Source organism: Mytilus californianus, unplaced genomic scaffold (genome assembly GCF_021869535.1).
Source record: "Mytilus californianus isolate M0D057914Y unplaced genomic scaffold, xbMytCali1.0.p SCAF_13, whole genome shotgun sequence".
Classification (NCBI taxonomy): Eukaryota; Metazoa; Mollusca; class Bivalvia; order Mytilida; family Mytilidae; genus Mytilus; species Mytilus californianus.
In genome coordinates this window covers 35,050,100-35,063,906 of record NW_026262615.1, presented here as the reverse complement: position 1 = coordinate 35,063,906, position 13,807 = coordinate 35,050,100, and the positions used below count along the sequence as shown (strand labels likewise).

The 13,807-nt window shown below is 32.3% G+C and overlaps 1 long non-coding RNA gene across 1 annotated transcript; it reads left to right on the top strand.

The window, feature by feature from the left end:
- Positions 1 to 1,734: 1,734 nt before the first annotated feature.
- On the top strand, positions 1,735 to 13,252 carry LOC127723564 (uncharacterized). Its single transcript, XR_007992128.1, has 3 exons — positions 1,735 to 2,173; positions 9,548 to 9,641; positions 11,800 to 13,252. It is a non-coding gene; the product is annotated as an uncharacterized LOC127723564 (long non-coding RNA).
- The last annotated feature ends 555 nt before the right edge of the window (positions 13,253 to 13,807 follow it).

The following is a 13,807-nucleotide window of genomic DNA, read 5'->3' as shown; positions in this document are numbered from 1 at the left end:
AACAATAAATTCAGACAAGCTTCTTTTGATTCTGTAGCCGACAATTTCGGACAGAAAATTCATGTTCAGAAAGGTTATTTTCCAAACATATCAGCCGAGAGAAGTAAAATTTCCTGAGCCGCTATAGGCATTAGATAAAAAGTCTACGCGAAAAATGTGGTTGATTTATTAGGAAATGACTGGAGCGGGCCTCAGTGTCCCCACCTCCTTGTGATAATTTATGGAATTGCCACTGAGTTCTGTTCAATTTTGTAAAAATAACCAAAAATAGTTCGCTGGTATATCATTGTCGTGCAAGACGTCGTTAATTCGACCTTTTTTTTTAAAAACTCGTATGCACGAGACCTATCTTGCGACCAAAGATGGAGATCGATTGCAAGTTTTGCTCAAAATATTCAGCATTTGTGAAGAACGACCACTGCAAACTTAAGGTGAATGAATGTATGTACAACCAGAGACGTATAATACAGCGATTCGCAACTCGGCAAACTAACGTATATTCTTTCGGCCTCTTGGAAATCCTCGCGAGATATTATAATGTATTTTATGTCTCTGGTACAACTATGGTTGACGTAATATTATGTTATCCTTTTTTTTACTCCATATTCACGATAAGAAATGAAAAAATCTATGAAATTAAAATCATCATTTATACAAGAGCACGTTTTGACCACCAAGTCAGCTGAAATTCTTCATATACATAATCGACCGTGCGGATGGTTAACATGATGGCGTCCAGTCTCAAAAGATGTAGGAAATGTTGAAACTTTTATTATGACTTCATGCTTTAGTTTATGCTTCCAACATAAACTTAACAATTATGATATGTATATGGTATAGAGTTTGATATATCATATTTTAGAGTTTGAAGTAAGATTCCAACATCTTAGGGCAACGTTGACCTACGATTGATTTGCTTATGCTTTTAATGTCCCTTTTGGTCATAAGGTTTCCCGCGTATTCAAATACTAATATACATCCTTCACTTTAGCATCTATTATGAAAGTAAATCCATAAAAGCGCTTCGGACGCACGAACGTCATAAGTGCTATTTCTATTAACCTTAACGGGTTGAAAAAAGGGGGATATACTGCTACCGGTTGAATATTAGTCTATGTTGATCAGTTTAGAAATTATTAGGAAACTAAATTTCGAACTCCCTTCGGAAAAGTTTACGATAGATCACAGATGAATTTTAGGTCATATAGTTTCTCTAGTGTTCAAGTATTCATACATCATTTACATTCTTGAGTTTGAGAGTTCATGAACAGGGGCGAATCCATTTTTAAAAAGGGAGTTCCAACCCACATTAAAAGGGGGGCTCCAACTATATGTCCCCATTCAAAAGCATTGATCGTAAAAAAAACCAGACGCCCCAAACACACACACACACACTCTCTGGATCCGCCACTGACGAAGTTTAACGTTTCGGATAGACGGAATTACCAACCTGCGTGACGAAAAACAAAAAAGTAACACGTCTGTCGCGTTCTCTCCGTAATAGCTGTGCATTTTGAATAAAATGTGACGGTTGGAAGCAGAGAATGATTGCAATGTGCAAACTGTTAATAATTTATTGCTAAAATATTGATTAACTTTAACTTATTTTCATTTGGGAAAAGGCTAATCAATTTTGTGAGGAAAAATATATTAGAATTTAATTATAGATATTTAATTAACTAATTCAAAACATTCTTTCAAAACATTGAACTAGAATATTGAATATTATACAAACCGAACTTTATTATTTCATACCTAGTAACAAAACACTACATAAACACATTTCGTCGTGCATTACCATTTTATCAACGAGTATCTGGCAGTAAAGACAGAAAAAAGGAATATGCATCCACATTTTTTTGGAATGTTCCTTCTTTTTTATTTGGTACAATTTGCTACGAGTCAGTGCTCCAATGGACAATTTTCATGTATAGTTAATCCAACAGAGCCCGGTAGACGTTTTCCGGACACTGTATTCATGACGTTTGAAAAGTTCGGTCCAAACCAGTGCTTCGACGAATGTATACGTCGAGCGAGGTGCGAGTCGTTCAATTACAAAGCGACTGAGTTCTACTGTGAACTCAATACTGGATATGGTGAAGAAAGTAACACGAATAACGACTTCATCAACGATGCGAAGTACGAATACACTTCAATGAATGGATTGAGAAAGGTAAACAATGAATTTTATTCCATATTTTGCATTACATTAGTATGTTTTTCCATATGAATTGAATTTTGATTAACACAGATCATTCCTTATTGGTATTATTTCAGTAGGTTTCTCTATATGAATTGGATTTGGAAAAAAAGAGCATATTCACCTCGAGAAAAGTGCTATTCACGCGCTTTTACGTGTAACGTTATGGTAAAATGTTTAAAGTACATGTGTTTGGTGAATATTTGTAATTAAATGCATTGTTTTCTTTCGGAATATAGAATAACACAATATCTGTCTTTTGTTTCTGTAAATATGTGGATTAATTGACTTTTGAAAAAACTATAATTTGCTCCGGCCGTCGGCCTCAGTTAATATCAGTTTTTTTTTCAAAATTCAATAAAACTTCATATTTACCTCAGCAAAAGACAGTAATTGTATAATATTTACCGCGCTAAACGTCACGTGCTTTTACATGCATGTTTAATTATAGTAAAATGTTTGATGTACAATTTGATTTAGTAAATAATTGTTATCAAATAAACTGGTTTCTCTCGGAATATAGAATTAAACAATTACTGTCCTCTGTTTCGGCCTCGGTGAATACTATTTTTTTTTTCAAAAGTCAATAAACAATATATTTACCTCATCAACATACAATTACTGTATATTTTAGAAACATTCTTTACATGTATGAAGTTTTTCAGCAAGTCTGATTTCGCAAACTTACATTTACATTTAATAAGACCTCTCCCCCTATTTCTGGAAAGTCTTTAAGGCTTTTACTTTCAATCAGACACGACAGAGAAGCTGAACGAACTATTTTTCTTTAATAATGAATATAACCGTTGTGTATTTGTGTTTTTAGTCTAAATACAAACTTTAAAAACAAACTTTAAGACAGGATATGATAGCGAACATAGAAAACAAGTCACGTGATGTAATTGTTTTACTCATTATCTCAGGAACGATTCAGATGAGTTATATATAACGAAAATTGCTTCATTTTATATGTTTCCTTTAGACATATAAGGTGTAAGTATTTTTTTTAACAATTTAGTATCTGCATCGAACTGCGTTAACTGATTCAGAACGAAATTTATCATGAATCCACATATTTGTGTGGAAAGATTTTTTTCGTGTATAAATTTTGGGCTTAAAGACTGCTTTCTGAAATAAGTATTTTTTTCTTCGACTAACATAATACTAGAATATTAAAATCATGATCTTAAAATACTCAATAAATTGTTTTGGTGCACTTATTCTGTTTTTGGAGTGATACTTATTGGACTTTGCAATTATACATCTATTACTTTTGTTTCATACAAATAAGAAGTGGTATGTTTGTCAATGAGACAACTCTCTGCCAAAGACTATATTACGTAAAAGGTTTGCCAATTTATGTCAACTTGCGGTCTTCAACAATGAGCAAAACCCATATCGCATAACAAGCTATAAAATGCATCAAAATGACAAATTCAAAACAAATAAAACAAGAAAACTAAAGATCTTTTTGAACAATAAACATGTATATATTACTACTTAATTGATACATGTATCTCTTTTTGAAAGCGTTTCCTATTTATAAGCTGCCTTCAGCTGGATAAACGAGTGACAATGATGACCACTAGGGAACCTATTGTTGTTTGTCTGTTTGTCTTTAATCAATTGAGCTGTTTGTCTTTATTCGAATTGCGTTTTAGGAAGACCCTTGGTATCTTTAAAAAAAACTTAATCCGAATTATTCAGTCGTTTTTTTCCCGCTGATCTGCACAAGATCTACGATGGCTGCATTAATGTGTGGGAGAAAATCGGACACGGAGAGGGATATAATTATTCGAGTTATAGTAAACTAAACATTTTATCAAATGTTCCAGTAAGGATCGTTGCTAATAAACATCAGCATATTTTACGGTGGTTTAACGACCAATAATAACTTTCAAAACTACATATGGAGCAATATACATACTCATCTATTGTTAGCAACGAGTGACAATAAGGGTTCCATTTTTATCTAGTTTTGGAAATAAAGAAACCCAGTTGAAATTAGACAAAAGAAATGGATCTCTTTGTTAGAGAAGGTAAAAAAGGCGAAGTTGTTGGTCAATTTGAATTATTTACATCTGGTCCAAGGACACAGTTATCGTCCTTTGGTTTTCGTTGTCTACGAATATAGTCCCTAGTGTGAACAGTGTATAACTTGCATTTTTTTTTGATACACTTTCCCAATTTATTTCTTGATATTTTATGCATGAAATATTAAGTAAGGGGATGAAATTACATGTTAAAAAAATTTGGGTGCTGAATCTTTATGTTAAGTAGTGATTTGGTCCAGTTAAAAAAGGTCAAAAATTAGAATGTCGGAAGCTGTCAAACTGAATTTTAGCCCCCCCTTAACACAGAATTGTCAATATTTTGAGTTAGAGCTGGTAGAAGTTTCTATAATTTTGATATTATTTGTATCAATAGTAGTACACTACACTGTAAAAATCTTTTTTGAGATAGAGCAGGTGCGATTTTTTTAATTTGAATTTATTGTCTAAAAGAAATGCACTACAAAATAACTGTGTTCTCGGGCCATCTGTTTCTATGGGCTTTAAAAGTTTAATGAATGTGCCTAATTTAGGATTTTATGCATCTTATGTATGTGTTTTTACTTAGATTATTGAATTGAGCTTCGAGATATTTGTACACTTTTAAATTATAGACACATTTTCACAAAACAGTTGATTGTATTATGTGCAAATTCACGTGGATATTATTGCATATGCATAAATTCCGCCGAAAAAAATTCTAAAGAACGATTATAGATTTATCATTTTAAAGTATCAATTTGCATCTCTGCCGCCGGTGTCGTTTTTTGTTGTTGAAAAAAATCTCCCAAATAGGCCATAATCTCATCGAAAAGAGAAAGTCGAGTACACCTTTTTAGGTTCAGGTGTGTTTTAGTTGACTCTTCTGTCTTGAAAACGTATAAAGCAAAAATATTTGATACATCATCTCGCTTCAGATTCTATTAATTTTATATATTTAGGCTATAGGTTGATACAATAACTATAAAAAAAATTACAGAACTAAAAGATGAAATATACGGGTCAAGTAAAATACCTTTCTAATGAGTAATAAAAACAGGATAGGTGTGTTCGAATAACAAATTTTTACTTAAAGTACTTGACGACAAAATTTTCTGCTGGATCTTAAAAATGCATATATAATTTCAAAAAAACTTCAAGTTTTGAGTGTTATCTAGGGTACTTAGTCGTTAACCTCTGATTTTTTTTAGTCTGGTAATAAGTTAAGTTAAGAGTTCCGGCCGTTTTCGACAATTGTTGGTAATTAGTCAACCCAGACGTTCTGTTTTTTTACTATTGATTGTGGTAAGTAAAACCAAGGGCGTGTTTTTTTGTTCTTCGGTAGTGAGCCAGAAGAGGTCCATTTCTATTTTTTTGAATTAGGAAGATCTTCTGGCTCTCTTCCATCTCTTCTTTTTAAATAGGTGGTTTAGACGTCAGAGGCACAAAACAAACATGGCGTCATTTAGTCTAAATGACATAAATAAATTCATGAATGAAGATATATTAGAATGTGAGCTGTGTTATAAACGTTTTTATGGTATGACAGCCTTAGTAGGACATCTCTGTAGGACGATAAGCTGGATGAATATAAGAACTACACGGACAATAACAGTTAAGGGACAACTATTTGAAATTCTAGGGAAGGGATTTTGATTCATTGGAGTTTTACGCTACTTTCAACACTCATGATCGGGCTCAGTAGTAGTCAGTTTAAATCAATAGATGAGGAATTAATGAAGAAGGAAAGAGTGTCAACGTATATTTGTTCCGCCTAACAGAAGTTTCACTGGAAACTTTGTTATAAACAATGTCATAATATCTGTTCCTGTTGGAACAAATATTCTATACCATTTATTCCGTTAGGAACATTTACCGTCATATTTATTCCAGTGGAAATAATATTCCAGAATATTGTTTCCATTTGGAACTTATATTATGAAGGAACTTCTATTCCGTGACAGGAGGGCATTATTATTCATTTTGATTCGCTAATCATGCCTATTTTTTAGCTCTTACCAGGCAACCATATCAGTCATATACGAAATCCTCCTGTCCCCCATCCCAACAAATAAATAAATAGCAGATGGTTTTCTCTTATTAAACACAAGTTTAAATTGATCATGCTAATTTTTAACGCCCAGTGACAAATATTTCATGCATGTTCAGGAAAACACGAGATAAAAAGTCGGGTAAATTATATAAAAACGAAAAGATGTGATATGATTGCTAATGAGGCAACTATCCTAATATGAAGTGGATGTAAGCAATTATAGGCAACCTTAAGGCCTTCAACAATGAAAAAACCCGATACTGTAAAGCCGTTTATAAAAGGCCATTAAAAGTGTGAAACAATTCAAACGATAAAACTAACGGCCTAATTATACAAAACAAAACAATTTACAAAATATCAAATGTGGGTTGAGACATGAACCAACGACAACCACTAAACTACAGGCCCCTGACTTGGGACAGGTTCATAAAGAATATGGCAGGGGTTTATATAAAAACGAAGATGTAGTATGATTGCCAATGAGACAACTCTTCACAAGAGACCAAATGATACAGAAATTAACAGCCATATGTCACAATACGGCTTTCAACAATAAGTAAAGCCCATACCACATTAGTGAGCTATAAAAAGCCCCGAAATCACAAATGTAAAACAATTCAATTGTAAAAACTAACGGCCTAACTAATATACAAAATAAAGTGAACGAAAAACAAATAAGTAACACAGCAACAAACGACAACCACTGACTTACAGGCTCCTGACTTGGGACAGGCACATACATACAGAATGTGGCGGGGTTAAACATGTTAGCGGGATCCCAACCATCCCCTACCCGTGACAGTGATGTAACAGTACAACAACTTGTTTGTGAGCTGAAACAGTAGTGTAGCAGTACAATATAAGAACAACCTGCGCAAATCAGTTGCAATTAGATTAACTCAAAAGATCGGTACGAGACACACAAAAGAAACCGGCCAACTAACATTAAGACAATAGACTCAAAGCATCGAACTAAGAGTATTTGCAATTACTAGAAGTTTGTTTAAAGCTAGTTACAACTAGTACTGAAATAAATCTTGTTCTCCCATACTTAAGTATCAATCAGTACACAACCAACTGATTTACTAGTATTAAATAAAAGTCTAAGAAACGTCTGGTATACGTTGTAGACCCATTGGTGGCCTTCGGCTTTTGTCTGCTCTTTGGTCGGGTTGTTGTCTCTTTGAAACATTCCCATTTCCATTCTCAATTTTATTACATATAGATCCATATACAATAAAAAAAAATTGAAAAGTGGTAGTCCGAAGGTTTTGACCATCGAAATTTTGCATTAATAAGGGTCTCACTAATTAGCGACAAGAAGCGTCAAGAAGCGACAAGAAGCGTCAAGAAGCGTCAAGAAGCGACAAGAAGCGACAAGAAGAATAAATTTGGCGACAAGAAGACTATTTAGCGACAAGAAAACTTAAAAAAATATTATTAGAATAAATATATTTAAAGAAATATGCATTGACAGCAATAAAGAGATTTTCATTTTTTTTTATTATATTGATAGATGAAGAAATTAATGAGTCAAGATTACATTTGGAGGTTTGCCTGTGATCTGAACAATTTCTTTCAAAGAATTAATATTGATGACAGCTTGCATATATCATCAGCAATATTTTGTTTGTTTAATAGGATAGGTACCTATGTATTCTGCTATTGCTTTATTCATGGTTTCAAGAGAATGGCCAGGCATTTTTTCGAACCAGCTGATTATTTTCTTGTAAGAATTACTTCTTTTCATAGAAGCATAATGACGCTTAAGGATGAACAAACTAGAATCATGGTTGGAGTAAAGGACGTGTGTCCCTTATTGTATTGCTACAATAACATTCAATTAACACCTATAACTTTGTACACGCGTCAGACTATTCAACTACACGCGCCAGAATATACAATAATTGAAAATGGTGAGCAACTGTTGAACACTCAACATTGTCTTTAATTACCTTTAATCTTCAATCAATTTTAAACTATGCATAAACATCATACATATCGTTTGATAAGTCATAATACCCAAATAAAATATTCACGTTTTAGTAACATTATCTTTTCTGGACACTGATTCACGTATTATAATGCATTTTGCATGCAGTCAGTTTATTATATTTTAGACAAAGAGAGTGTTAAAAAATTTATAAAATAAATATATTATTGTTCTAAAACACAAGAACATGTAAAAATTGATATCATACTATGACAGTGAAAATTTCTATATTTTTTCAATATCTATCAATATATTTAAAAAAAAATGAAAATCACTTTAATTTCCGTATATTAAAATAAAAATGTCAATGCATATTTTTTTAATATATTTATTTTAATAATATTTTTATTAAGTTTTCTTGTCGCTAAATAGTCTTCTTGTCGCTAAATTTATTCTTCTTGTCGCTAAATTTATTCTTCTTGTCGCTTCTTGTCGCTAAAATTCTTCTTGTCGCTAATTAGTGAGACCGATTAGAAATAATAGTTAGGACCAGAAGATTTTCGTCAAGGACCGCCAGAGAAAAATGATTTTTTCGAACTTTCTGATATCTTGTTAATCCAGTTCGGTTACTTTAAAAAAAAAATGGAAAGACTAAGATTTCCTTTTTCATCAGTGACCCCATCAGTCATATTCCAGACAAACATTGAAGAATTCTTGTGCAATTTAAGATTATTCTTAAAAATCAAATAGTGGGGGTCAAGCCTGATTTGTTTAGCAAAATTGAGTTAAAGGAAAGAATACAGAAAATTGTAACGAACAGAGAATACTTTTACAGTCATGTCTACTGCATGGATCGACGTATCTTAATTTTCTAAAAAAATCGTAAACTTAATTTATGTCATCCAACATAACAAAAACCTGCTATATTCGGCGGCAAATTGCATTTTTATTTTATTGATCTTCCATAGAATATCTCCAGAAGAGGTCAAGATTCATTTTTTTGGACTCTTCACCAGAAGACATTCTGGAGATGTACCGAAGAGATCAATAAAACACGCCCCAAGCGTTCAATTTATCTCCGTCATTAAAAACAAATTCCTTAAAATATCATACAACTGTTAACGGATTACGGTTAAAGTTTAACATTAATCTATTGCTAAAATAACTTATAAAAAAAAAAAAAAGGAAAAAGCATTAGAAGAAAAATACTCTGCATGCTGCAGTAGTGCAATGAATAGAACTTCTATAAATAGACTAGTATTAGAAACCCCATCATTTCAATAGAATAATGATAACATATATAAAACAACACATTATTTATACATTTACAGACTTTTTATGATCCTTGTATTTACGCTAGTGGATGCTACCCTGGAACAGTCTGTGGTCGACAGGGTGATGGTACAAGACGTTGTGAGATTGAAGGTATTATTAAAGTATATTATGATTGTTCCTCGTGTTATATATTGTAAGGGAACGACCATTTAACTTCAATGGGTGGGTTATGGTTTTTTTTTTTAATTCTGATCCCCACTTTGTTGGAAAAAAAAAATTCTGGTCAAGCAGATGATAAAAAAATATATTCTGGATACGGATTTTCCCCATACCTGATAGCGTTAAATTTTGAAAAAAATAACTTGATTGATAGCGTCGAAAAAGCAAATAAAAAAATTCTGACTCGGAAAAAAAAACCATGGCCCTCGGTCATAAAACTGTGCTCAGTACTCGGAGTACAAAATTTGTGCTCGAAACACCAGATCCAGTAGTTTGATTGGTTGATTTCTGAGTCCGAGTACAATAATCGTGCTCGAAAGTTTTATGACCGCAAGGCCATAACCTCCCTTTGAAGTTAAATGGTTGCTCCCATAACGAAAATAACACTTTATAAATTTAGAGCGTGGCAGCAAAGCTTTCCTGGATTTGCCCTCGTCAGAAATGCTCAATACCAAACATTTCAAAGCAAGAGATGTATAAATACATACTAGCGTAGGAATGATATGACTTGAATATATCTAATAATAAGAATAGTCAGATGAAAGCTTTTTGTCAAAATTAAAGTTAAAAAAAAAAACAAAAACAAAAACAAATCGTCTATTACTGTTTAAAACTTTTGCATTTTTAATTTGACCAACTATTGATAAATATACAAGCATTAGATTTCTAAAAACAATCAATGTTAAAGTATGTATACAGAAACAAAAAAAACAAAACAAAAAAAAAAACAAAAAAAAACAAAACAAAACTGCCAGCTTATAAGACAGACCTGTTGGAAATTACAGTAGACTATTTAATTCGCCCAGAATCGATAATTCATCTCGTGGTTAAAATTTAATTCTAGGTTGTTTTCTGTTTATCATCTTGTGTTTATGTATAACCCTTAGTTTGTTATCCTTTATTAAATGGTTAAATCCGATCTTTCTCCGGACTTGACCTCGGTTATAAGAGTACCAGAAAGATTGGAAAAGACATTGACAGTTTGAAACGCTGTATTCTCAGCTTATTATTTCCAATAGCAATCATATTGAGAAAAATCCTGTTTAATTGATATAAAAAATTTCAAAATTCGAGTTTGAATTATTGCGATTATAACTCTGTCGCATTTTTCGCAATAATAAAAACATCGCAATAATTCCTGAATTTACTGTTGTTGTTCCTTTGAGTCACATTTTATAGCTTGGTTTAGCTCATTGTTAAAGACTACGGTAAATACTTTTGTTGACATCTTTTTGGTAGTTTGTTGATAATTGTTTAATTGCTAAGGAGTTTCTACTTCAGGAGTAGATTACTCTAAATGTATTTGGCAAACCTTTTCGTAATTGTGTGTCTCAATGCTCTCAACTTCGTATTTTATTTGGCCTTTTTAACTTTTTCATTCGAGCGTCACTGATGAGTCTTTTGTTGACAAAACCCGTGTCTGGCGTGCAAAATTTAATACTCACTAGTATATATGATGAATGTTTTGACAGAATCCCACATCTCCCTTTTTGTGTTAATAACCAATGTGTCAAGTACATTTCTTTTAGAAGTTGGGATTTTTTGGAATTTTTTTCATGACGATTAAATTTGAAACTCCTTCATCTGATATGATTTCAAATTATTACGTATAATTGGAAAAGTGACAAATGTAATGTTTGGACAAAAGACCAAGATCAACATTGAGTAATTTCGCATTAGGTACACTCGTGTTCTAAACTATGATTTAATTGTTTAGAGATAAACTGCCTAACTGTTCTTTTAAGAATGCGCAATGTATGCAAATGCGTATTAACTTACACGTTACAACTTTGATGAATAGCAGATTTTTAACAACAATATATTCCAAGTACTTTTTTTTAGAATGATTGCAGTTTAAGAATTACAAAATCAGTAAGAAGAAAAAAGGAAAAAAATAGGCGAAAAGATAATTATTTGTATTCAGTATCCTTAACGCCATTTTACCTAAAAAGTTTATGCTTAATGGACAGCATACTTTTTATCTAGAGTATTTTCAGTTTAAGAAATGCAAAATTACTTTAAAAAAATAGGCATAAAGACAATCAGATGTTTTGTGGGATCTTAACCCCATTTGTCCTTTTTTTCATAGACGAAACTGTTTACCAGAATTATTTGGAAAGTATAGCTGTTACAACACCGGAAGGAAAAACCACGGAAGTCACAACACCGGAAGGAAAAACCACGGAAGTCACAACACCGGAAGGAAAAACCACGGAAGTCACAACAGCGGGAATTATTGAATCAACCGCAGTACCAAAAGAGACAACAGAAGTAAACAAAACTGAAAGCGGAGCTACAACAATGGACGGATCTAATTTAACGGAGGTGACTACAACTGCTGTTCCGAGACCAAAAAAGTAAAACCGATGACATTTATACAAGCTTCTACAAATGTTTATATATTATAAGACAGCTTTAAAATATAGTTTTGTAAATTTGGAAATATATAGGTTTATTTAAACTCTTAGCATCGTCGGTAAAAACAGAACCGATGAACGTTGACTGTATTTTGATATGGCCTCGTGTTTAAGCCTGTGATTATGTAAAAACTATATATTTTATCACGGTAAACCTTTTTTTTTTACATATACAAAAGGTCATTATATTGCACGCTATAAGTTGTTTACCCTAATTTAGTTTTGCATTATATATATATCATGTATATTAATGACATTGTTCCTAGTTTCTAAATAAGTAAAGACGTTCTTACATTTCTGTAAATCTACTTGTTTTGTCAACAACAGTCATGTAACTGAAAAAAAAACGAATAGGATTTTAAATTAAAAATTTTGCACTGCTGAATGCAAAACACTTTTTTAGTATCAGTGAACAACCATTTTTGGGTTGATAATTCTAAAATTCCTCTGAATAATGCAAAGAGCTGAACTAATGTGCATGTTTTTGGTGTCATTTAAAAGGTATTTTATTTTGATATTACAATTACTTAGTATAACGTAATATTATCTATTGTACTGCATCAAAGATTTCATCACAGTTTATCACACAATAAACGACAAATAAACCCAACTCATTCTTTATACGCATGTCGAGAGCCTGTAATTCAATGGCAATTGTTTGTGGCTGTCTGCCATGTTTGTTTTTTTCTTTTTCGATTATTGATTATAGCATAAATCAGGCTGTTTGTTTTTTCTGTATTTAATTATCTCACAAATGACGGGTTGAAGGCCGTAGGGTGACCTATTATATTGTTGTAAAATTACATCTTCGCCCTTTGTTCTGTGGTAGTTAGTTGATCTCTTTGGCAATCGAACCCATCTCCTTTTTTAATATTAATCAATTCCATTGAACATATGTGCAAGTCCCGTTTGATATTTAAACTTTTCTTAGATGTTACAGTATATAGTAATAACTGTATTATATAAATATGTATATGGGTCTTATACGCATATGGTAGTCTTTCTGATATTGTTTAACATCTCACCCCTTATTTAATTGATTTTGTACTTACATTGTGTCATAGATCAAATGTATTCGTTCAGTGTATATTCACCTGTTTTTGTTAATATATGTCTTTTGATTGAGCTAAGCCATTTCAATTGATATTTTATAGTGTGTCTTTCTATGTTGTGATGTTACACCATTGTTTAAAGTAAGGTTGAAGGTTGGCACCTATTAAAACGTTTAAACCCGCTGCATTTGTTTGCACCTGTCTTAATTCAGGAACCTAATGTTCAGTGGTTGTCGTTTGTTGATGTGGTTCATAAGTGTTTCTCGTTTCTCTCTTTTTTGTTAATATAGATTAGATGGTTTTCCTGTTTGAATGGTTTTACATAAGTCATTTTTGGGGCCCTTTATAGCTTGCTGTTCAGTGTGAGCCAAGGCTCCTTGTTGAAGGCCATACTTTGACCTATAATGGTTTACTTTTACAAATTGTGACTTGGATGGAGAGTTGTCTCATTGTCCAGCTGATTCGTGCATATTTTCAAAAGAATTGTGGGTTTGTTAATAAACGCATGAAACTTTGCACAACAGTAGATATATATTTGATAGTCAATCTAAGCTATTGACCCACTCTGAAAAATCAAATATGGCGGCAATTTTCAAGATATCTGCCAATCAGTCTAAATTTTACAACC